Here is a 25,481-nt window from a genome sequence, read left to right as displayed (position 1 = left end):
TGGTTGGAGCCTCTTAGAAAATGCTCACGGTCTTATCCGGGAGTCCAAACAGAGGAGGTGTTATCAGGTCTCAGCACAGCCAGCCCCCTAACACCAGGATCCCTTATTTCTTGGGGTGATAAGCTGGGCCCCAGGTATCTCTCAGAGTGCGCCTGAATGAATGGAGGGGAGTCTGCTGACAGGCCCCCAGTCCTGCTCTGAGCCCATCCACCACTTGCCCCCCTCTGCACATCCTTCTGGGCAGCCAGTTACAGGGACCACCGCCTCCCATTGAAGACAAAGGCCCAAGGAGTAGTGGGAGGAGCTAGTGTCCCAGGTACTCGAGGACCAGGGCTTGCTATCCAAGGTGTGGGCCAGTGTGTCCTGGTGGCACAGCTCCAGGTATCTTCACATATGCTGGATAATTATATCTGTAGCTTCCACACCCTTGTAGTGACATCCAAGCTGGTTGTAAGCTGATTGTTCTAATAGTTCCTGTATATTTTGAAAATATACATAGCATCATTATTTTGAAACACTTGCCATGAAAAATTTGATTGGATTTGAAATTTGTTTACATTATCACAAAAATGTCACTATCATTTGTCAATGAAGGAAGAGTTACTAGATTCATTCCAACATGATTTTTCGATGTAGATTTTTGAATGGTTGTAAAAAATTTAAGAATTTGTACTACCTCCTTGTGTAAACAGAGTTTCTTGATGATGGAGATCATCAAGAATTTGAAGGGATTATTATTAAAAAGTGTTATTCCAGAGTTACATGTAACAGTTTCCAATCTGTCCCCCCCCAAGAGAATGGGCAGAGGTCATGAAAAGTTTGTTCATGGACACAGATCTGAATGTTTCACTTCAATATTTGAAAACATTTTATTTGGAAGTTTTATATAAATTCAGTATTTCATACCTTTCTGAAACTTCTGTATTTTATTTTTCTTATACTGAAATAAATAAAGTATAATGATTTTTTCCCCATTAAAGTCTAAGTTTCCTTCAATTTACTCCAGGGCATGATATGTTCTCTGTATGTTCTCACATGAAAAATGTTGGGAATTTTTAAAAGCAACTTTATTGAGGTGTATTTACATGTTAAACTACTCACCCATTTTAAGTGTGCAACTGATGATTTTTAGTAAATTTACTGAGTTGTGCAACCGTTCGCATCCGTTTTTAGAACATTTTACTCATCCCAATGAGATGGGATGCTAGTTGTGAAGGATGGTGAATGAGAGCAAAAGGCATTCCTTGGGAGGACAGAGCTTTGGGTCCTGAGCAGCCAGTGGTCAAGTATGAGGGTGCTGAATTCCTAGGAAAAGCACCCCGGAAGGGGGACAGGGCACACCAAGAAAATGGTTGTTGCTCTGGGAGTGCGGGGGCTTGGGGGGTGGTTTGTGGCTCAGCTTAAATATCCCTGCCTCCAGGGAGGTTCTTCCAGCTCACATAGCAGGCTGCAGCTGCTTCCTTTCCAGGTCTCCAATGTACACCGTTTACAGCCAGACTACTGGTGGATTTTTGGTTTGTGGATCTGCTGTCCCTGCCAGACTGTGAGTGTTACCGTGCCCCACCTTTGTGTCCCCATAACTTAGCCCATCTCTGGCACAGAGAAGAGCCTCACAGTCGCCGTGTTCCCAATGACTAAGTGCTCTCCAGCTCTTTATCGTCCCCTCCAAGGTTGCCGGAGCTGACCAGAGGCACACGGGAAAGAGACCCCAGCAGACAGTGACCAGAGCAGGATCAGGCTCTGTGGGTCGTGGGACGACAGAGAGAGTGCAGGCCCGGCCGCTGCAGCCCTGGCTTCTTGTCTGGCTCTGCTTCTGACCATTTGTCCCTCTGTGCTGTCACCTGTACCTTTCAGTGGTTCCGTCTCCTTCCAGATGAGGCTGCCGGGTGACACACTGTCTCAGTTGCCTTCCAGCTACAAAGCCCCGTGATTGCCGTGGTGCATCTTTCCCCCAGGGTCTCGTGGAGCTGCCTGCATCTGAAGGGACCATCTCGGGGGGAGCGAGGGTGACAACGACAGGGGCTCCAGCCCCTGGCTCTCCCTGGGGACCTGGCATCATAGCATTTGCCAGACTGCTACCACCCATCCCCAGATACCAGTGAAGGCAGCAAGCAGATAAATTGCCTTTGCCACCCCCAGAAGCAGGTCTCTGGGCAAGATGGCTTCTCCGGGCCCAAGGAGAAGGAAGAGATGTAAAGCAAGCACATCAAGCTGTTTTTGAGGGCACTTACCAGCTGCCCAGACCTGCAACCCCCTTTTTAAAAGCAGAGTTGCTTTACTAATACTAGAGCTTCATTATTCTTTATCACTAGACTCTCAATTCTACTCCCTATTTCCCTTTGGTGTTCTCCCGCTCACTAAACCCATTTGTCCTCTCTTAAGACCTTACACTTAAAGTCGATGGAAAATACAGCTGTGATGCCATGGGAAAGCTTTCTGGTGGTGGCCTGAGCTGGTGAAGTGGTTGCAGCCAGGACAGAGAATGCTCCCTAAACCCTAAACTATTTTTGGTTCTCAGGTGCCTCAGGTGGGTTTCTCGGTTGGGGGTGGGAGCTGCTTCTTGGCACCCAGTTGAAGGAATTTTAGGCTTTCTGGTGTCTTCTCTAAGCTCCATTGCCAAACCCTTGGTGTTGTGGAAGCAGAGGCAGCCCCAAGGGGAGGCAGTCAGTGTCCCCCCCCCAACCCCCCAGCTCTCTGGGCATTACAGGACCAGTCTGGGCTTCCTGGGACTGATCAGACCTGACTGTCATTTTCCTGTCTAATCATGTTGTTAATTAACATCACAAATCTTCGCAGCTGGTGGCTGCTTTTTGCATTTCATCCCCTCCTCCCCCCTTCTGTACACCAATTAGTGCAAAAGCGGGGAGCAAATCTTCAAGCATTGATTTGCCTTTGTAGTAATGATTATTAAGGGAACAACCCAACCCCCTCCAAGCAGATAAACTCCCCCCACGCCCTGAGATTGAACCGCAATCTATGCTTCCTTCCTCATAGATTTTTGGTTTTGCTAGGCCAGGACAGAGAACCCAATTATTGAAGAGAATAATACCACATTTGTCTCTGGTTTTAAAAGACAAATGGGATTGTGAGGAGAGAAGGGGAGAAAACACCTCCAGAGGATGTGGCTCATTTAAAGGTGTCGGCTAGTCTTTTCAAAAAGCCAGTTCCTTGAAGGTGGAAACCTAGTCTAGCCAAATGTCTAGTGGAACAATGTGAAAAAGCCTCCATTAACAGCTCTCTGTTTATGAGGTGGTCCGTGCGTCAGACGGCTCAGTCCCTGCTGGTGCATCAGAACTTCAGGGGTCAGGGACCAAAGCGCGTCTGTGCCAGGAGAATTGTTTACAGCCCCAGCCTGGAGAGGGATCCAAGGACGGAGGGGGCGGCGCCCCCACAGTGGTCCAGGGACAGCCAGGCCTTGAACTCTGACTCTGGGTCCTCACTAGGGCACTTGCCAATAGACCTCTACGGTTAGGTGGTCCCCTAGAAAGGCTATATGGTCCCATGGCAAAAGAAAAGGAGTATTTGGCCTTGTGCTCACTAGGCAGTGTTTAGAAGAATAGATAGGGCATACTGTGTTTGAGGGGATCTCACTTGTTGTGTCTTTTTACCTCCCCAGTATTCCCTTCCAGGCTTGCGGGATCATCTCCTTGTTTCTCCTCCACTCTCCCTCCCTCTCCCAAACACACAGACACGTGGCCTTAATCATTTCACTCTCTCCCCATCTCTTTTCACCCTGTTCTCTCCTGTGTGCGGGATTGTGAGGGCCTGGGCTCTGTGTGGGAGCACAAGGTAATCAATTAGCAATGTCTGCCAGGGTCGGGGGGGAAGGCTGCCAAGCAAGTGATGTATTTACCATTCCCATCCTTTTTCATTTTTTAATTTTTAATTGTGGTAAAATACACGTAACATAAAATTTATCATCTTAACCGTATTTAAGTGTGCAGTTTGGTAGTGTTAAGTATAATCATACTGTCATGCAATCTGTCTCCAGAACTTGATCAACTTGCAAAACCGAAGCTCTGTATCTATTAGCATTCCCCTTATCCTCCCCTCCCCCAGCCCCTGCTAACCCCATTCTATTTTCTGTTTCTACGAGCTCGTTATTCTCGATAAGTGGAACCATACAGTATTTGTCTTTTTGTGTCTGGCTTATTTTATTTAACGTAGTATCTTCAAGTTTCATCCATGTTATAGCATGTGTCAGAATTTCTTTTCTTCTTAAGGCTTAATAATATTCCATTCTATGAATATACTACGTTTTATTTATCCACTCATCTGTCAGTGGATATTTGGGTTACTTCCACCTTTTGGCTCTTGTGAGTGATGCTGCTGTGAACATGGGTATACAGATTTTTTCCAACAATTCAGTGATCTAATTTAGTGTTTTTCAACTTTGTTTACATTGAAACCACCTGCAGAGCTTTTAAAAAATACTGTTCTTTGAATCATCACCCCAATTAAATCAAATGTCTAGGTGTAGAGTCTGTAGATCAAAAATCAAAGGTATTTGTTAAAAATGCAGACTGTCTGGAGATTGTGATTCACTTGGTCTGGGCTGCGGCCAAGAAATCTGTACTTTTAGGAAAGAGCCTCAGGATATTCTCACGATTGGTATTTTAGAAATTACGGTCTAAACCATCAATTAAAGGCTACCTTGACCTTCACGAAGCTTTATCCCTTGGTCATAAATGGTGTCAAACTGTTCTCTAGTTATCTTATGTATCTTGGTCTTATAGCCCCAACTGGATTGTAAGTTCATAAAGTTGTAGAATTTCTGAATTCAAAGGGGCCATAGAGACCTAAGGTAATCTGTTCGATGAAGGCTACACCTTAGTTGATTTTAGAACTGGGTTTAGAAGCAGTTCGAAATTCCTTCCACTCAATAGGAATTTAAAATTTTTGTTTTTCTGCAGTACCAGTGCAAGCCAGCATGTTACTTTTAAGAAAGCCTGGGTTGTGACTACCATTGTTCGTGTGAAAGTTTGGGTGCTTACATTTATGCTTTCTGCTGCCCTGAGCAACCCATCAACCAGTGATTGGGACAGCATCATGACGTGTAAGGGATTGAATGAGAACGTGATCTCAACTGCGCTGTTAAAGCACATCCTGACCTTTAGGCCAGGTTCAAGTCCACATTGGCTGTGTGACCCTGGACCAGTATGGACGTAATTTTACTTTCTTCCTTGAGTCATGAAGCATAAGAGCTTGCATTCATTAAACATTGACTATTCACCAGCTGTGATTCTAGATGGATTCCATGGATTATTTGATAAGCCTGTGAGGAAACGAGAGCTTGGAAGTGTTCAATGACTTGTACAGAGTGACTCGCTAGCATGTGACAGGACTTGGATTTGGCCAGGCTGATTTCTCAGCCCGTTCTCTTAATCACTGTGCTAGTTCACACTGATGAAAAGAGATGAAGTAAGTCGAATGGTTAGCAGAGTGTTTAGTCCATTACAGAAGCTCAGTAAATTGGCCATCATCATTATTGCAACAGCAACTAAACCTTATATAGCTCTTGTTATGTGTCAGGCATTGTTTTATGTACTTAACACATATCTATTTGCAAAATAATCCTATGAAGCCATACTATTATAACAGATTTTAGAGATGAGAAAACTGAGGCACAAACAAGTTCTACTGCTAGTAAGTAGCAGAGGTGAAATTCATCTAGAGAGTATGGCTCCAAAGTTACTTCCATAACCAGTACACTGTGCCGCCTTCCACGTGGTAAATGTGAAATACCGTTACTACTAATGACTAATAATAAAACCCTCAAATTTCTTTCAACACGGTAGTTTTCTACATGCTTTCCTTGCAGGCATGCCCTGAAGATAATAATAAATATAATAATATATTTTTCTGCCCTCTTAAAATTCTTATGCAATTCAATCTGATACTATTTCACAGCCTCTGATTTCTTAGTTATTTTGGGAGTAACCTCCAGGGAAGGGACATTCATGGGGCCATTACATTTTTTAAGTTGGAAGGAACCTTTGGGTTCTTCTAGGGCAGAAGTCTCTAAAATAGAGTGCTTGCACCCTACGGGATGCACAAGGTCATCCTTTGGAGTTGGAGAAGAAAATATTAGTGTAATACCAAAGAAATTCAGGGCCATAGCGATTCTCCTGTCGTGAAGTTCGGTGGACACCTCTTAGACGTTATCATAGTGACTGGCTCCCGCTATCTCTGCTGACCCTCCTTTCTTGAAACATTCCCCTCCCTTAGCTGAGCGAGGTAGCACTCTTGTCCCTTTACTCCTCTCTCTCTCTGACTGCTCTTTCCTATTTCAGGAATTAAAAAAAAAATTTTTTTTTAATTAATATATGGCTTGACATGGCATTCTTACTTGCACTATGCATCAGAGGGTCACGGTTCTTGCATAGAACGTCCCCTGTCTGAGACAAAGGTGGAGAGTCTATAGCACAGACTAAGCTGCCTTCCCTGTTTTATTTCCTTTCAGCGTATTTATGTGTGCTGTTAGAGATTAAATTCGGTCCCACAAGAAGATTTGTTGAGGTCCTAACCCCTAGTACCTCAGAAGGTGATTTATTCTGAAATAGGGTCATTGTAGATGCAATTAGTTACGTTAGATGAGGTCGTACTGAATTAGGATGGGCTCTCAATCCAATATGGCTGCTGTCCCCATAAGAAGAGAAGAGACACAGAGAGAGACATATGGAGAGAAGACAGCCACGTGATAGCAGGGACATATACTGGAATGAAGCATTTGCAAGCCAAGGAATGCTGGGATTGCTGGCAAACACCAGTAGCTAGAAGAGCTAGGGGAAGATTCTCCCCTACAGGTTTCAGAGGGAGTGTGGCACCATTGACACCTTGATTTCAGATCTCCAGCCTCCAGAACTGTGAGAGAATAAATTTCTGTTGTTTTAAGCCACCTAGTTTGTGGTACTTTGTCATGGCAGCCATAGGAAACAAATACATGTGCCTACATAGGTAGATTTATGAATTCTATTTCCTTGTTTAAATGAAACTATCCCTCACCAAATGGACACTCCTCAAAGACACCACCATTTGAAGATAACACCTCTGATGCAATGCAGGGGACCACGGGGACATGGGAGCACTGCCCCCTCCATCAACTGCCATCATGAGGGAAAAACAAAGACCATTCCATTTAACCTGTAAGTAGTCAGTTAAGAATATCTTGAAATATCAAGATACTTGGTCTGTAGATTACCATCTACTATAATTATGATAAATCAATCTTATCCCAATTCATATTTGTCTTGAGGTATTAGCTAATGATAGTATCAAGCCATCATGATCAATAGGACATTTAATATTCCTTATTTCATCTTCATCTCATCCTTTTAAATATTTTACTTTTATGCCTTTTCATAATGTGTGCAATATTTCTTCATTAAGATGCACATTTCTGCCTCATAAATGAAGAGGATAAATAAGAGCATATATATTGGCAGTATGTATTCATACTATTTTTTTGTTGATGGGGTAAATGATCAAGTCAACACCTCCCCCACTTTTATGCCTGAGGAAACAGGTTCCAGGGTAGTTATGTGAATTGAGTCACCCGGGGTCAGAACTTGAACTGGGTTCTTTTGACTCTGGGCTGGGATTAAGCCCCTATACCATTTTTTCTCCTGCAGAGAGTTAATGAGTTGCACACTCTGCCCTGTTTCAACATCATGAGGCCTTGGGCCATTTAGAGTAAAATGCTCCTGTTTAGCAAGCCTTGTAGGGAGTAGAGGTGTCCCAGGAGGGTCAGGCAAATGTGGGCTTACATTCTGGCTCTGCCACCCGATAGCTGTGTGACCTGGAGAAAGTACCTGAACCTCTCTGATCTTTACTTTCTTCAATTATAAGATGCAGATATTTGTGCTTATGGTATAGGATTATTTTTAAAGAATAAATTATATAATGTTCTCAAAGTATAAACTACATGCTCCTTAAGGTTTAGTTGTAATAGTTGATGTTGCTGTTGAGATTATGAAGATGCAGGAGATAGAGTTCTGTCTTATATATGGGGGGAGGGGGTTCTGGGGACCAGTGGATAAGCCGCACATCCAGATGTGAGTCTGATTTGCCTGGCTGGGCATGCGGCAGCAGAGACCAGGGTTTCTGTGGGCTGACCTTGCAATTCCCACTACCTTTCCCTGAGCCCAGGTCACATTCCTGGTACTAAGAAATTCATGCTGCTGACTTGGCGTCACATTATTTCTCTTGTCTTGGTTACAGGCAAATGTCCTGATGGAGAGTTTTCTTGCTCACCTCTACCCACTCCTCAGTCCACTGTAATCTGGCTTTTACCCATCAACTTCCAAGAAGCTGCCCAGCCAAGGGCCATAGTGACTTTACCTTGTCAGGTCACCTTTTGATGGTTACCATGACATCTTAGTAGTATTTGTCACTGTTAGGGACCATTTGACCCCTTCCTCCTCCTTAAAAGCATTCTCTCTTTCTTAATTGAGAAACACCACACTCTCTTGGCTTTCCTCTTCTCTCTGGATGCTCCTTCTCACTCTTTTTTTCTGGCTTACATTCTTCTACTCTACATTACATGCTGGAACTTTGGCCAGTTCTGCCCAAGCCTCTGTTCTTCCTGAACAGTTCCATCTATGGGCTGGTCATCTACTACCCTTGGCATCACTGATTCCCATATAGAGGGAGGGCTGGCTGTCAAACTCACCTGTCAGGAGAAAGGCTTTTTCAAACTGCATACGTCACTGCATATGGTTCTAGATACACCACATATCACTGTCCTAGTGGTCCTTTCTAGAGATGGTGGTTGAGCGGGATGTGTGTGTGCGCATGCATGTGCACACATTGAGTAGCTCTTATTTAATGCTCACGCATCCCAGTCTGTCACCTGCACATGTAGGTACTACTATACATCTCCACTTGGATGTCCACTAGTCACCTCACACTCAGTCTGACCCAAGTGACATGTAGGTCTCCCATTAACTTGTTCCTTTTCTTTCATCTCTAGTTTGAGTGAGTGGCACCACCATTCAAACAGTTACTCAAGCCCAAAGCTGGTTATCCATCATCCTTCACTCCTCCTGTTCCATTACTCCTGGGCTGATGCCCACAATCAATTACCAAGCCCTCGTGAATCTACCTCCCCAAGTCATGTGCATCAGGTCATTTCTCCTCTTCCCCACTGATGCTGCCCTCCTCACTTCCATTGGGTGTTCCAGCCTTCAGACCGTTGGCCACACTTAGCCTTCTTTGTGCACAGTCTTATCAGGGGACTCCCCTGCCTGAGTGCTTTCGTGGTCACTGTTGCCCTCGGGATTCAGCTGGGCTCTGCCTACCTCTTCAGCCTCATTTCTAACCTCTTCTCACCATACTCCTCTAGTTGATTGTCTGGACAGAATGTACTTGGGACAAAAGAGGGTGCTGTCAGTTATTACCCTGGGAAAACAAGAACTTTCTCATGAAAACTGGGGGATTCAGTCAACCCAAGTCATACCAAACCTTCGGATGTGCTTTGTGTTCTTTCATCTGTCGACCTTTGTTTCGACGTCCCCTCTTTGCCTGTTTGCGACCTCCAGCCCCCGTGTGTTCTTCTAACAGTCTGTACCTCATCCCTATAGCGTGTAAAGCACTCCATTAAAAATGTTTTTTAAGCTTTTTATTTTTAATTGAGGTATAGTTGACATACCATATTATATTAGTTTCAGTTGTACAACACAGTGATTTGACTTTTATATACATTATGAAATGCTCATCAAAGTTAGTGTGGTTATCATCTGTCACCATACAAAGTTATTACCGTATTATTGACTCTATTCCCTATGCTGTACTTTCCATCCCTGTGACTTATTTCATAAATGGAAGTTTGTACCTCTTAGTCCCCTTCACCTGTTTCGCCCATCCCCCCCACCCGTCACTCTCTGGCAGCCACCAGTTTGTTCTCTACATCTGTGAATCTTTTTTTGGTTTTGTTTGCTCATTTGTTTGTTCATTTGCTTTGGTTTTTAGATTCCGCATATAAGTGAAACCATATGGTGTTTGTCTTTTTCTGTCTGATTGACTGCACTTAGAATAATACCCTCTTGGTCCATCCATGTTGTCACAAAATGGCAAGATTTCTTTCTCATCACTCCATTTTAATTGTATTTTCAGCCTCACCTGAGAGAAAAAATGAAGTTCGTTTGGATCTTGAGTTACTTTAATGCTTCTACCACTCCCTAAACTGCTTTCTCCAGTATAACCCTGCCTTTTTAAAAATAAGAGACAGAAGGTTTGAGGCTCAGATTCATGGTGTAAGTGACAGAATATCGCCAGGAAGTTAAAACATCATCTTATTTTCATTTTATCTATTGATGTTTATCTTCTTTTTATAACAAGTAATGCCAATTTTCTATTTGTGCTAATGACATAATGTTTTCTTTCAAAATTAATTGAAGTAAAAGAAAATGAGCCAATTGAAATAAAAGCATTAAATTAATAATAGCCCAGTTGATATGTGAATATGGAGAAATTTCATGACAGCTAGTACATCTCCTCAGAATATGGACATTCTCCTGTCATAAGACAATAAATACCATTATCACACCTAAGGAAGTTTATAGTATGATGCAAAGTATGTGACTTCTGATATATTCTAAATATTGACTTTTAAAAATAGATCACTTATAATATTCTTTTGACTTTATCCAATGGAGTCTAAATACCATAGGACTTCTATACTCATTATTGTCTATTTTTGAATACATAAACAAGCTCTTCTGTAGCATTTGAACATTTTACATCTTTACTTTCTTTCTTTGAATTTCTATTCTGCTGACTCTACAAAGTTTTATCTTAATGTATATTTTTTATGCTTCAAAGTTTTTTATTGAGCATTCCAGCATGTTCTTCTAAAACCAAAAATTCACTAAAACTGAATTCTTCCTTTATAGCCTGTGATAATAAAGCCCCAAGTGTTAACAAAATCTTCCTGATTGAGTAATCATTATAATTATTAGTAGTACACAGATACACCATTAGTATGTTACTGACCATAATATAATAACATCACAATTTTGATATTAGTCATAAAATGTAAAAAAATGTAAAAAATGTTTTGGAAATATATCTGCTAAATGACGTGATGGGGTCTTTAACAAATAGTTCATGTATTCCTGGTTGACTAAAACTTATTGCCAGAAAGAAACAGGACAGCATCAGTTCTAGTCCCATTTTTTATAGTTGCAAATTTAAAAATTCATATTTAAAATACAGTTATGGAAGGTGATTTATTATACCAGTTTGAATTTCTTTGTGCTTATGTAACAACAATCACATAGTGATATATCACAACATTTACTCAATGATTTTAGTAATGGTATATCATTTGACAATGCAGTTAGGGTTTCCTTTCAATTTTATTAAAAGCGAAGAATTGGAGATGGCTGAATTGCAAAAGATTTCTTATCCAGTTGTTAGACTTATTCACTCTCTTGATTTCTTGGAATTAGAGTGAAAAGTATTTATTAATCCTGATCAAATTATGCATAATTATACTTATTTTTTTAATGAAAGGTATAATCTTTAACTTGATATATTTGTAAATGATTGAGAAAATAAAACATTGGTCGACACAACACAATTTTGCCAATGCAATATTTTATATCAAATGCAAAAGCTTTGAATGTATTTATATGAAATCATAAATTTAATTTATGGAAAATGTCCATCATGGTCAAGCCCATCAGCCAAATCTGTTTGCTTCCTGTCAGAAAACATCAGACTTCATTTTCCAATTCTAGTAGACATCTCTGTGATAATGCTCTCACTTCTGGTTTTAGTTCCAAGAATGAAAGAGAGAGAAGTGGTATCTGAAGCCTTGCTAGGAGTTTACTGCCTGGTGACATAAGGCCTGTGCCAGATTCTCTGCTTTGCTCTTGGCCCCAAGAGCATTGCTTTCTTTGATGTAAGTTGGGGATAGAAGAGGAGAGGACGTCAAGTAGAAGTTCTGAATAGTTGAATTCAGAACTTTCTAACATGGCCAAAATACCCTGTCTTTAATGCCACTCTTGGTCCTTAACAGAACATGCCTAACACTGGGGGGGATGAGCGGCCCTGCCAGATGTCTTGCACTCACCTCTCCTACTTTGCCTTTGTTTAGGGCCTGCTCGGGAACACCTGGGCCAAGTCCTGTGGGAGGAGTCAGGCTGGGTTGGGGGGGGGGGCTGGTGTTCATAGAGAGCTATGGGTGACCATAGCAGGGAGGTGGCAGAGGGGATCAACAGACCAGCAGGAAGCCTCTACTATCAAAGGGGCCACAGGGAGCTCAGTGTTAGAAAGAGTGGAGATAGGAGTGGGAAATCCAGAATTTGATTTCCTTAAAATTATCCCTGCTTGTGGATCCTTTGGAGAGGTTTCTAGTTGCTTCCAAGCTGGGGTGCACTTACCCCTATGAAGCCTGCAGAGGTAGTGAACTAACTTTACTGGAGTGTGGGTTGAGGGTGAAGTGGGGGAATTGGGAATGGAGGGGACACACTGAATGTATGCGAGCATACAGAAGTGTCTGTGTCCCCAGCCATGGCTCTTTCTACAACACCCCACTGCCTCAGGGCCTTTGCATTTGCTGTTCCTTTTGCATGTAATGCTGTTCCCAAGCCATATTTGCATGGCATATTCCTGCACTTTCTTTAAGTTTTAATTTAAATGTCTTGGTGAGCCTTTTCCTGCCTATGCTATTTTTAAATTGTACTCACCCACACTTGGTATCTCCTTTGTTGTGTTTTCTTCATTGAATATTTATTTGTTATTATCTGTCATCCCACACCAGAATATAAACTCCATGCTGTCAGGAATTTTTCTGAGTTTAACTACCCATCATAGGCAATCAGTTAATGTTTTTTGGCAAAATGAACAAACTCCCACAATAAATCTTCATCTAGAGGTCACAAATCCAATTTCCTATGAGGAAAAGGCAGGAAATGGCAGAGGTGGAGTGGGGATGATGGCAAACCACAGAGCTCATGTCACTCATCTAAAGAGCACAGCCACTCATTGGCATTGCCATGTGACATTGTCGTTTTAATTTTGATTTTTCAAGAAAAACCCGAAATTGGAATTTTGGGATGGGAAGGTAAAATCTGATTTTTACATATGAGAAAACAATTTTTAATTGAAAAATGAACATACTGTACAAAGTGAACAAATGGTTCAATGGCACCTGCTTATGACTTCTCCTTAATCCAAACTGGAAAATGGCTTGGGGGTGGGCAGAAGGGACACATCAGAAGAGTGCCTTCTTTTTCTTCCATGAGTCCTGTGCAGCTGAGAGAGAGGAACATGCTTGGGGTTTACCTCACCTAAAAATCCAAGAGATTAATTGAAGAGCTGGTTCAGGGAGGTTCAGAATAGATTATTGCACACCAGAAGTTTCCCAAATATAATAGAAAGTCTTTCTCTCAGAAGGAGGCAACTCAAGAGGTTCCTCAACAGGCATTTTGTGAAAACCACTCCTTCCCCACACAGCATTGGCCAAATCTCGATGAGGTGTTAAAGATTTGATTAAAGACTTACACGTAAGACCTGAAATCGTGAAACTCATAGAAGAAAACAGGAAAAAAAAAACCCCAAAACCTCCTTGACCTGGGTCTTGGCATTGATTTTTTAGATATGACACCTAAAGCACAAGCAACAAAATAAAAAACAGGCGGGACTACGTCAAACTAAAAAGCGCAAAAGGGTTATCATTTCAGTACAATGAAAAGATAACCCTATGGAATGGGAAAAAAATATTTGTAAACCATATGTCTGCTTAGGGGCTAGTGATCACCTATTGTAGGTGATCACTCACCCCCCTCTGAGCCTCCGTTCTTCATATGAAAAATCAAAGTTTGAGCAAGGAGATTTCCAAGGTCCCGCTCAGCTCTAACATTTGGCAATTCTACAGCAAAGCCCTTCTCTTAGGAAAAGCAGGCCAATGTGGCTGTGCTCATGGAAATAGAGAATCTTTTATTATTTCTCTGAGGAGGATGGAATTTGAGAAAGTTGGCTTTTGATCCAGACTTCTCCCAAGGAAAGAAAGGTCGTGCTGGGGATTGGCAACTGAAGCGTGCACAGTCTTGCTCTCTGCGAGCTGTATTTCCGATGTACCCGGGTGCAGATGGGTCGCGAATGAATGGAATTGGCAGAGTTGATTGCTATCTTTTTTAATACTGTTCTGTATTTGATTTCTGCTATGACCCCGGCAGATGACAACAGATCGCTGGGCTTGACCAGGAGTAGATTATTTCTTATCTGATCATTGTGTGTATTTCAGAAGACTGAAGGTTTTTAATATTGAAAAGTCAAACAGCATGGACTGTTTCATCCACTCTTAGCTTAGCCCATTATTTACAGGCCCATTACCTTAACTTTCCAATTCTTAAAAAAAAAAAAAAAAAATCAACCATCAGCAGCCCAGCCTGATAATGTCGGAAGATGGAATTTGGAGATAAATACGTACACATTCTCCATGGCGCTTCTAGGCAGCACTGGGTTTGACACACAATCTCATTTTTATGCCTTATGTGGTTGAGTCTCATGAGAAACATTCATTGCCAGGGGCAAGTGTGATTTAACGATATCATGCCAAGGGTTTGGACCTAGCAGGGAACTAAGTGCCTAGAGGGATTTGTTCCGCAACTAGAAAGTTCTTAAAAATGGGCAGAGCGTTATTTTGAGATTTCTGACTTAGTCGAAAGTGTTACAAATATTTCTATTTTCTGGGGGATGATTGGGAGCTAAGGACCCAGTGTTTACATTCAGAAGGTACACTGGAGAATTCTTGGGGGAAGGTGGTGACAAAGAGGAAAAAGATATCAAGATTGTGAAGGGTTTGGGATTTTACCCTACTTGCAACTTGCTAGCCAGCCAGTTAGCCTGCTGTGGTTTTCTGGATGCTGGTGGACTCCTGGTTCAGAGACAGAGAAGTTTGTTGCTTCACACAAGAGCAGTAGCCTGAGTATCATGGTTGTGCCAGTTTCCTGAACCCCATTCCCACAGGGTGATATGGAGAGGCCCAGGTGAGACCCACAAATGTAGGGAATTTTGTTATAGCAGAGGCACCCTGAGTTTAAGGAGCCTGAATCTTTTATAGTGGGAAACAAGCCTACTCTCCCTGAGCTCTGGAGGGAGACATTATCTATGGGCAAGCCAACTTATCCCTTGTTCTGCAGAGAGATACTATTGCTATCTTCTTTTCTTCTTCTTCTTCTTCTTCTTCTTCTTCCCCTTCCTCTTCCTCCTCTTCCTCCTCTACCTCCTCTTCCTCCTCTTCTTCTTCTTCTTTTTTTTTTCCCCCATCTCTGTCTTCTAAGACTGTTCTCTGTATCAATATCCTGGAGAAGATAGTCTGGGAAAGAAACAGTTAGTGCCTCCTCTTGCAACATGTGCAGAAACCCAAGACATGCATGGAGAATTGTCTTCCAGAGGGAACAAAGGGCTGTTGTTGCCCTAAAGTTGCACTTTCTCCCTTCCTCCCCAGCTGCCTCAAGTGAGTTCACCCTGGCTTTGGATCCTGGTTTTTCCTCTCTCGTTTCTAAGGAAATCCAGGCAGACAGATTCCTGCCTAACCTTAAGGTGCAATTCGAACTCTTCCTGGGGCCAAGGCTGAGAACTGTAGGAGTCCTGTTCACTTTATGACCATTGTATTTTTTTTTTCTTTTTGTGTTCTCTGCAGTACAATTGGGCACTTCATCTATTGGAAATCTTAATTCCATATCATTTTTGAAGTAGATGGGACTGTGGGTTTGTTACCTCAGCCAGTCCTTGTTGAGTGAGGCAGATTTCACATTTTAGACCATTAAGTTTCTGAAGAATCAAGTGCCTGGTTCAAAATCATTCCATAAAGATGTGCTGGAACCATGATTCCAAGTCAGGTCTATGGAAATGGGTAGTTTCCTATCATTTTCCTCATAATCAGAGTTTGGACGAGGAGATATTTTCAGACTGGTTTTACCAAGAAAGGTTGAGGAAGGATGAGAATCCTCAGAATATCCTTCTGATGCTTCAGCATTTTTTTAAAAAAAAGATTATTTATTTATTTGAGACGGAGAAAGAGAGAGTGGCAGAGGGAGAAGCAGACTCCCCACTGAGCGGGGAGCCCGATATAGGGCTCAATCCCAGGACCCTGGGATCATGACCTGAGCTGAAGGCAGACACTTAACCGACTGAGCCGCCCAGGTGCCCCTAGCTTCAGCAAGTTTTTGAGAAAGCAGTGTTGAAAGAGACTGCTGGTTGCCTACTCATTATCCATTCTCTCCTTCTGTAGGATAGGGCTTCTGTATATTTGAATAGGCAATTTGCCCAATTTAAAAAAAAACAAACTTCATTTGCTAGCTTTCCTTGAGGTTGCGGCGGTCAATGAGGTGTGGGTAAGTAACTTCCAGCACTCACTTGCTGTTGGGAGACCCTTACCTTTTCTCTGTCCCTCTGTCCTATCTGGAACATGGCTGGGATGACTAGAGCCACCGTGACAATCTGTGATCCTAAGGACACCTCATAAATGGAAGCATGAATTAAAGATAGTAGAGCAGAAACATAGCTGGAGCCTGGACCACTGTGAACATCATGGAGTCACCACACCAGCCTGGAGTCCCTACCTCTGGACCTCTTCATTGTGAGAGAAAATAACTCCCTGTCCACCCTTTTATTGCCATTGTATTTTTGGATAGCAGATGCATGTAGCTCCTTGCAGATATTAGGTGCTTATTGATACCTAATTGTAATCTCTGAGTGTTCATAGTATCTAGTTGAGTTTTTTAGTTACAAGTAACACAAACATTGCTAAATATTAGCATAAAAGGACTAATTAGTTTTTAGGAAGGTTATGGGGTTGCTCCCAAGAGGGAAGTAAGAGCTGAAGAACTGGGCTGCAGCATGTGGGCACCCAGATTGCTCTGGAAGACCTTGGTAGCAGGCTCCGCTCATTGATCTCATCAGTGAGCCTCAATTCCTTGCAGACCTTGTGTCCCTCAGCCAAGATTCAGCATCTCAGGGAGGCAAGTATTTGATCGGCTGAGCCAAGGTGACATGACTGTCCTGGGCGAAGGTCACATGACCACCCGGTGCCAAGTTGGTGAGAGGAAGAGCAGAGCGGAAGGAACCTCCAGGGACCCATCCAGCTCCCACTATTGGGGGGGGGGGATAGGCACCTGGATTTCTTGTCCCACACAGATTGCATCCAGTGGGGGGCAGAGGCCAGTCCCTACAGGGCAGTCAGAGTGCTCCTGGGAAGTGCAGAGGATTTTGACTTTCCTGGGATGAGGTGAGTTGGTTAAGATAAAGGCAAAGAGGGCGCCTGGGTGGCTCAGTTGGTTAAGCGACTGCCTTCAGCTCAGGTCATGATCCCAGGGTCCTGGGATCGAGTCCCGCATCGGGCTCCCTGCTCTGCGGGGAGGCTGCTTCTCCCTCTCCCACTCCCCCTGCTTGTGTTCCCTCTCTCGTTGTGTCTCTCTCTGTCAAATAAATAAATAAAATCTTTAAAAAAAAAAAAAGATAAAGGCAAAGATGGTGATGCCATGAAAACTTCAGGGATGAGCAGTTCCGGATGGGTCTGCCCTCCTTGGGGACACAGGCTTACAATAACCGCCCTGCCTCTGAGGAGGCCAAATGCTTCCTGTCAAAGCACAAAAGAGCTCTTTTAATCTCCAGTTTATGTAGCTGTAAGTGCTGTTTCATGGTAAAAATACTAACACATCCATTTCCTTGGCTGCCTGTTCTGTCCTTAATCGGGTTGCAGTTTCTAATTCACACTCATTAACCCACCTGCAGCAATTACAGGTCTTTGCAGATCTCCCTAAGTGGGGGCAAGTCATCTTGTTCCCCACCCCCATGGTGGGAAATCAGAACTCTAAAAAGATCAAGTGTTATTCCCAGGGCCGTGGGGTGTGATGATAGTGCCGTGAGGTAAAAGCAAATTACAGCCTGCAGTTAAGGTGGACAGAGGTCATCAGTTAAGTAATGGTTGCTGAGGAGAGCTGGCCTCAGTGTGAAGATGTTCATGGATGTGATGCCCTAGCCTCAGAGATTCTAACCACGCATAGAATATTAGTGAAATATGTCCAAGAAGGAAGACACTCAGAAACTGGGACTCTGGAGGTACCCGCCAGAATTTGGTTTCTTGTGGCAACCATATTTAATACATATCACTGAGGAAAGCTATCAGGAGGAAAGCAAAAGCTGAAGTCTCTTCCCATGCTTAAAACTCTTAGTTGAATAAAATCCAACCTCCTCATTCTGGCTGTGAGATCTTTTGTGATCTGACCCTGCCTTCCCACGTGTTCTCCTTTTTCACTCTGATTTTACCTGCTGCTTCAGTCACTTTGGTCTTCTTTCAGTACTGGAAGCAGGTTCTTGCCCCTTCACATTTGCAACCTGGGAATGCTCTCCCAGACTGTGCTTAGCTGACTCCTCCTTGCCATTCAGGTCTCAGCTCAGATGTCGCCTGCCCTCTGGGAGCCCAGAGCCCTCCTGCCTGGCTTCCATTCTTGGCTCTGTCATGTGCTGGCTGTGGAAGATTCAGCAAGCACTGAACTGCAGGACATCTCCTTCTGCCCGGCTGCAAATGGGGATGGTGCTATCCTTATATCGTAAAGTTGTTGTGCTGTTGATAGAAGTTAATATAAACGGAGGTGCCAAAGAGAACTACCGTATGATTCAGCAATCCCACTTCTAGGTGTCCAAAAGAATTGAAAGCAGGGTCTTGAAGAGATATTTGCACACCCGTATTCATAGCAGCATTATTCACAGTAGCCAAAAGGTAGAAGCAGCCCAACTGTCCACGGACAGATGAATGGTTAAACAAACTGAGGCATCTACCCACAATAGAATATAAATCAGTCTCAAAAAAGGAAGAAACCCTGTCACATGCTACAACATGGATGAACCTTGAGCACATTATGCTAAGTGAGGTAAGCCAGACTCAAGAAGAAAGACTGCATGGTTTTAAGTACATGAGGTATCTAAAGTAGTGAATATACTTAACACTTAAGTGCTAAACTGTACACTTAAAAATAGTTAAGGTGGTTCCTGCCTCATCCCACAACCTGCCTGAGTCTTGAGCATGAACTATAAAAAAAGCTAAGAAGTCAATGCTCACCTAGCTCAGGCTTTGGAATCATTCCATATATGTGTGATAAACTTTCCAGGACATGATTATCTGGAAGGGATGCTGTCAACTCATCTCCCTCCAGGACCATATTTGTCATGTCACCTGGAGAAGGACAACAAAATCTGGCTTTGTGGTTGTTAGAAAGAGGAGCCACTGAGCTTGCCTAATTCCTGGAAAACTGCAGAGTAGGAACAGTTGTGTTCCAAACTTCCCATGTGTGAACATATTTTCCTAGGTCGCCTTGGCCCGTGGGGTTTGTATGGTCTCAGCGCTTGTCAGCAAAACAGAGATCTCTCAATAATCCTAACTTCAACATGGGTAGAAAGAATGCCATATCAGATTTCCCAGTGCCTTCCAGTTGGTACAAGTGGTTCCTGGTGGCCTTCACGCATGTCCCCATTGGTCCCTGGTTTTCAGGGTTAGAACTAGAATATATGGGATCTTTGTGGGAATTAGGAAACATCCCCACTTCTAGATTTACTTAAGCAAAGTGGATTTTCCTGCAGGGGACAGAGTCCTGAGTCAGGACACCTGGCAAGGGAAACAGAATGCGGGCACTATACTTCACTGGATGTTAAAAAAATTAGTTAAGGTGGTAAATTTTATGTTATGTGATTTTTACTGCAATATAAATAAATAAATAAATAAATAAATAAATAAATAAATAAATAAGGCTTGACCTAGATTGTGAGTAAATAGATTGGAGTGGGTGGGGAATTTACATTTAAAAAATCTCCCTGGATGATTCTTTTTTTTTTAAAGATTTTTATTTATTTATTTGAGAGAGAGAGCATGAGAGGGGGAGGGTCAGAGGGAGAAGCAGACTCCCCGCCGAGCAGGGAGCCTGATGCGGGACTTGATCCCAGGACTCCAGGATCATGACCTGAGCCGAAGGCAGTCGCTTAACCAACTGAGCCACCCAGGCGCCCCTCCCTGGATGATTCTAATCCCCCACACCACACTTTAGTAATCGCTGGGCCGCGCAATCATTAAAGATGCGTCCGTGGTGTGCATTTAGAGCATCTCTCATATAAAGCTCTAATCATATGGAGGAAAAAATGATCCGTCGGTCCTCCTCATGGGTTCTCTTTTAATTTTGTCGAATTAATCTGCTGCTCCTCTGGATTCCCATCCCTTGCTGCCCTTTGAGTGGAGAGTGATAATCCGCAGGCGGAGGGCATTCGGAGCCGGCCCACCGGCGTGTTTTCCCCGGAGTGTCCACAAGGTGGCAGGCCAGGCACTTGGATTTGGGCAGCCAGGGGAGCGCGCAGCTGGCAGCCCGCAGCGCCCGGGGAGTTCGCTCCAGGGGTGTGCGGGACTCCCTGCCTTTGCAGGGCTTGGGGGTGCGCAGAGCAGGTGGTGGTGGGGTTCCCGTTGATGCCCAGGCTAGAACTGAAGCCGGCGGGTCAGGTTCCGGGAGCCGGCGTGCGTTTGTGCTCAAGGGAAGGTGAGCAAGCCCCCTCCCCCGTGCCCACCCCGCCCCCCAGGTTGAGTCCGGCGGCCACAGCCACTTCCCCGTGGGGCTCAAGTGCATCTCTCCCAGGAAGGCGGGCGTTTGAGTGTGTGCACGGGTCTTCAGGAGTAATTTTCGCAAACTGTTCTATTTTTGTTTGTTTGTTTTTTTCCGGAAGGAGAGCAATGTTTTGGTGATATTTCTTTCAAATAACTAAAAGGCCTGAGGCAGAATAGATGTTCTGTGTTGTTTGCAAACTCCTAGGTGATGGGGGGAGGGTGACTCCAGTTAACACGCACCATCTGTTGGATATTTAATAGGCATGTTAAAATTATTGCTTTGCTGAGCCTTGACCTAGCAGGGGGTCACAGTCCACAGCAGTAAATAACTCAGTGAGTGGTTTGGTGACACACTGAGATGAAAAGCGGAGGACTTCTCCACGTGATTTTAATGTGCTGTTGGTTTGTATCTTAAGCCAGGACTATGGCTTTCAGCAGGTACAGAGTGTTTGCAAGTGAAGAGAAAAATGACAGGACAGGAAGCAATGCTGGTGCAGCCCCAAGAGCACAGGCTTGGGGTTCCCCGGCCGTGGGCGCGGGCAGGGATAGGGGTTTGGGACAAGTCCCTCACCCTGTCTGAGGCTCGTTTCCTCCTGTGTGTGATGGGCACGAAAACACCGGCATCATGAGTTGTGGTGAGGAGTCAAAGAAATTCGGATTCAGAAGACCAGTATGCCAGGCACAAGCTAGGTACTGAGGCTGCCAAGACAAGACACAGCCCCTTACGCGGGGCACCTGGGTGGCTCAGGAGGTTAATCTCCTGCCTTCGCCTCAGGTTAGGATCCTGGAGTTCCTGCTCAGCGGGGAGTCTGCTTCTCCCTCTGCCCTTCACCCTGCTTGTGTTCTCTCTCTCAAATAAATAAATGAAATTAAAAAAAAAAAAAAAAGACGCAGTCCCTTACAGTCCATTGCAGAGGCGGATATGTCTAGGAATGCCCTCAGTGCGCAGGGAAAGCACACTAACAAGTTTGCGTGGGGTGCCCAGGGGCCCAGGGGACTGGCTAAGGGTGTTCAGGAAGGGAGCGGAGAGACGGATGTAGCAGGCAGAGGGAGCAGATTTCCCATGGGGGTGGGGGTAAGGGTGGGGGTGGTCCAGCCCAAACACACTTGTAGTTTGGAATGTATAGTGTTTGCCACCATATTTTTTCTAAAAATGAAATTCTTTACCATCATTTAAAAGTGGAGTGATTTCACTTGGAATTTCATGTTTCCAGCTTCCTGGAAAGATAAAGATTTGGCTACGCTGAACCAATTTTACTGCATGAAACAGTGATTTAAAACGAAGTAGTGGCTGCATTCCTTTTTTTTTTTTAAGATTTTATTTATTTATTTGAGAGAGAGAGTGTGTGTGAGAACACGAGCAGGGGGAGTGGGGGCAGAGGGAAAGGGAAAAGCAGACCCCCCCCCCCGCTGAGCAGGGAGCCCGATGCGGGACTGGATCCCAGGACCCTGGGATCATGACGTGAGCTGAAGGCAGATGCTTAACCGACTGAGCCACCCAGGCGCCTTACGGAGTAGTGGCTGCTTTCTTTAGACGGTGTGCACAACAGTCCCCACCACACCTATTGCACACCCAACTCAACTCGCTTTCTTGTTCACTTTCCATCCGTAACTCTATGGGCATTGAAATGGAATGTGCAAGCTCTACCATAAAGTGTCTAGAACAGTGGCACATTTGGGGTACTTAATACCTGCTATTTCCTTTTCTTCTTGACGGCTGGGCTGGCCTCACCGGCTGTTCCCTCAACAGTAATAGACATCTGGGAAGAAGAATAAAGGAAAGAGAACACTTGGAGCCACAGATGTGAAGTCAGGATTTAGTCCACTGGGGTTGCTGTTTTGTTTTGGGAGTCCTGTCACATTCGGAGTGAAGTCCTGGCCGTTGCCAGGGGCCCCTGGAATGTCTGGGAGTCCGGCTGAAGTTACAGTTTATATGCAGGCCGTTGACCATCAGCCACCCTTGGTTCATTTTAGAGAACCACATGCAGATCCCTCTCCAAAGTACCATTTCCCCACACATAATAGCGGCCTATTGTTGGTAGGGCTGTCAGCCCGCAGTCCTATAATAATGGCATTTTCATGAAGGAAAATCACATCCCCACAGTGAGCACAGCTGAGAACATGAAACCTACTATTGAGACATTCTGGTTAAAATGAAGCATTATCCTGTAAGATGTGCCTGTCCGTGGGGGTCTTCAGGAAGCCAGGTGAGAGGCCTTTGCAGGTCCTGCTGGAAATGAGTAGGTAAAAAACATCCATCCATCTGAGGATGATTAATCTCAGCCCTGGACTCCCCTTCCCAGCAGGAGGTGAAAGTGGATAATTCATGTCACAAAAGAAGGAGCAGAGGGAGACCAGTGTGCGGGTGGCTAAATAGAAGAGGGGTGTGGGGGGGGAGGAGGCTGCATTGTTAGATCCAGACTTGAAAACTCAGGGGAATGGCCACTCTCAGGGGCTCTTTCCTTTTAGAAGCTCGGGGGGGGGGGGTGGCATTTGTAGGTGACAGCGGGTTGATGTGGTTGTGCCCTCTTAATGCAGGTTCCCGCCGTCTTTCAGGAACCAAGAGATGCAGAGGCAGCTGTGAGCAGCGGGGACCAGTGGGTCCTCCATCCTCAGATGCTTAACTACCTTTTGTCCTCATTGCATTAAAAAAACCTTTTATTTTGCAAAATGTCAAATATACTCAAGAATATAGAAAATAGGGGCACCTGGGTGGCTCAGTCGGTTGAGCATCCGACTCTTGATTTCAGCTCAGGTCATCATCTCAGGGTCATGGGATCGAGCCTGCAATCAGCCCGAAGTCTCCTTGTCCTTCTCCCTCCCCCTCTGCTCCTCCTCTCCTCCCACACGCAGGTGCCCTCTCTCTCTTTCAAATAGATAAATAAGAATCCTTTAAAAAAAAGAACATAGAGAATAGTATAAGCTATTGGTTCCTGCATATTGGAGTCACTTAGGGATCTTTTGAAAATCCCAATGCTAAGGCACCCTTGCAGACCATTTAACTCCCCATCTCTGGGGTTGGAATGCAGGTATCAGTATTTTTGATGCTCCCTGGCTAGTTCCCATGTACTGACAAGTCTGGGAACCTCTGGTGTCCTTGTCACCTGGCTTCCACAATTATCAACAGGTGGCCAGTCTTGCTGATCTTGTCTTCTTTGTGTCCTAGATCCCCACTTTCCCATCACCTTCAGATTATTTTAAAGCAAATACCAGACTTAATGTGATTTCATCTTGAAATGCTTCAGTACGCATTAAGAGCCTAAAAAAAAAAACCCATAAGCACAAAAACTTTATCATTCCAAAAATTTTAACAGTGATTCCTTAGTATCATCTAAAAGTCTATCTTTGCTCAGTTTAGCTTTTGAGATACTTATCTCTCTCCTTTATCTTTGATTTTAATTTGATTAAAAAATATTTGCATCCCCCCATTTTTGAAGTAGTGTAGTTGGTGAAAGGGACACACAGTTGGCTCACCCCTGGTTACCCTCCTCTTTTTCTTAGCATGACCTTGGGTTCTAAATCCCTTCAAGGACAGCCCTGCCCACGTCTGTGGGGAGGCGGCGCCCACAGAGGCAGAAATGCTCATACATTCTTTCAGCGACTGTTGTTTGGGAGCGTCCTATCTATCCAGGCGCTGTGTTAGGTGCTGGGGGACTGGGTCTGTCTTTGTCGCCATTCTATCCTATTCTGTTTAGCACAGAGCGTGGCACACGGTAGGAACTCAAGATATATTTAGGTCAGCTACAAAAGTGTGTGTTTTTATTACCATTGCTGATCTGTTGGCTCCAGATATTCAGTACCACTTTATGAATCACATATGCACGAACCTTCCACGTCGTACCTTTTTACTTGAGGATCTGTGAACATTTGAAAAAATGATTTTTTTGTTTGTTTTTTTTAAAGATTTTATTTATTTATTTGACAGAGAGAGACACAGTGAGACAGGGAACACAAACAGGGGGAGTGGGAGAGGGAGAAGCAGGCTTCCCGTGGAGCAGGGAGCCGGATGTGGGGCTCGATCCCAGGACCCTGGGATCATGACCTGAGCCGAAGGCAGACTCTTAACGACTGAGCCACCCAGGCGCCCCTGAAAAAATGATTTTCACTACAGCATCACGTGGGTTCCCCAAATGAGATGAAACAGCATTGCAGGGTTAAATCTCCGTAGTGGAGAGTAAGGGCAGCCCCAGTAGCTGAAATGCAAACGTGCCATGTGAGCCTCATTTCAGCTGGGAGGTTTCCACATTCCCTTGCTATTGAATGATTTCAAAGGCATGCTAACAGCCGCAGAAATAGACTGGTTTGAAGCTGACCTTCTTTTATTTCCTTTGCTCAGCCTCTAAGTGAAACACTTAGAAACAAAACAATAAAATGTCCAGATGCAACTAACATAGCCAGGGAAGAAAGGGAGTGAGATCTTCATTGATGCACACGTTTTTTTAATGGAATATTTTTCAATTTATCACACTAATATATTTGTTACAATTTGAAGAATATAGGATAAAAGTATGAAGAAATGAAAATCACCCATGTCTTACCATCCAGAGGTAATTACCATTGTCTACCGGAGACAATTGACCATTTTGGTGTATTTTCTTCTAATCTTGGGTTTTTTGTTTTTTTTTGTTTTTTCTTTTCTATGCCCGTATTTTCTACAGACTGTATTTTCTGATTTGACTGAAGTTATTGTTAACTTCTTTATTTAAATGCATTTAGGACTTTATGCTTTTTTTTTTTTAAAGATTTTATTTATTTATTTGAGAGAGAGAATGAGATTGAGAGAGCATGAGAGGGGGAGGGTCAGAGGGAGAAGCAGACTCCTTGCCGAGCAGGGAGCCCGATGCGGGACTCGATCCCGGGACTCCAGGATCATGACCTGAGCCGA

This window comes from Leptonychotes weddellii, chromosome 3, assembly GCF_054177405.1.
Source record: "Leptonychotes weddellii isolate Sample4059 chromosome 3, ASM5417740v2, whole genome shotgun sequence".
Lineage (NCBI taxonomy): Eukaryota > Metazoa > Chordata > Mammalia > Carnivora > Phocidae > Leptonychotes > Leptonychotes weddellii.
Note: the sequence above shows the minus strand (reverse complement) of the source record.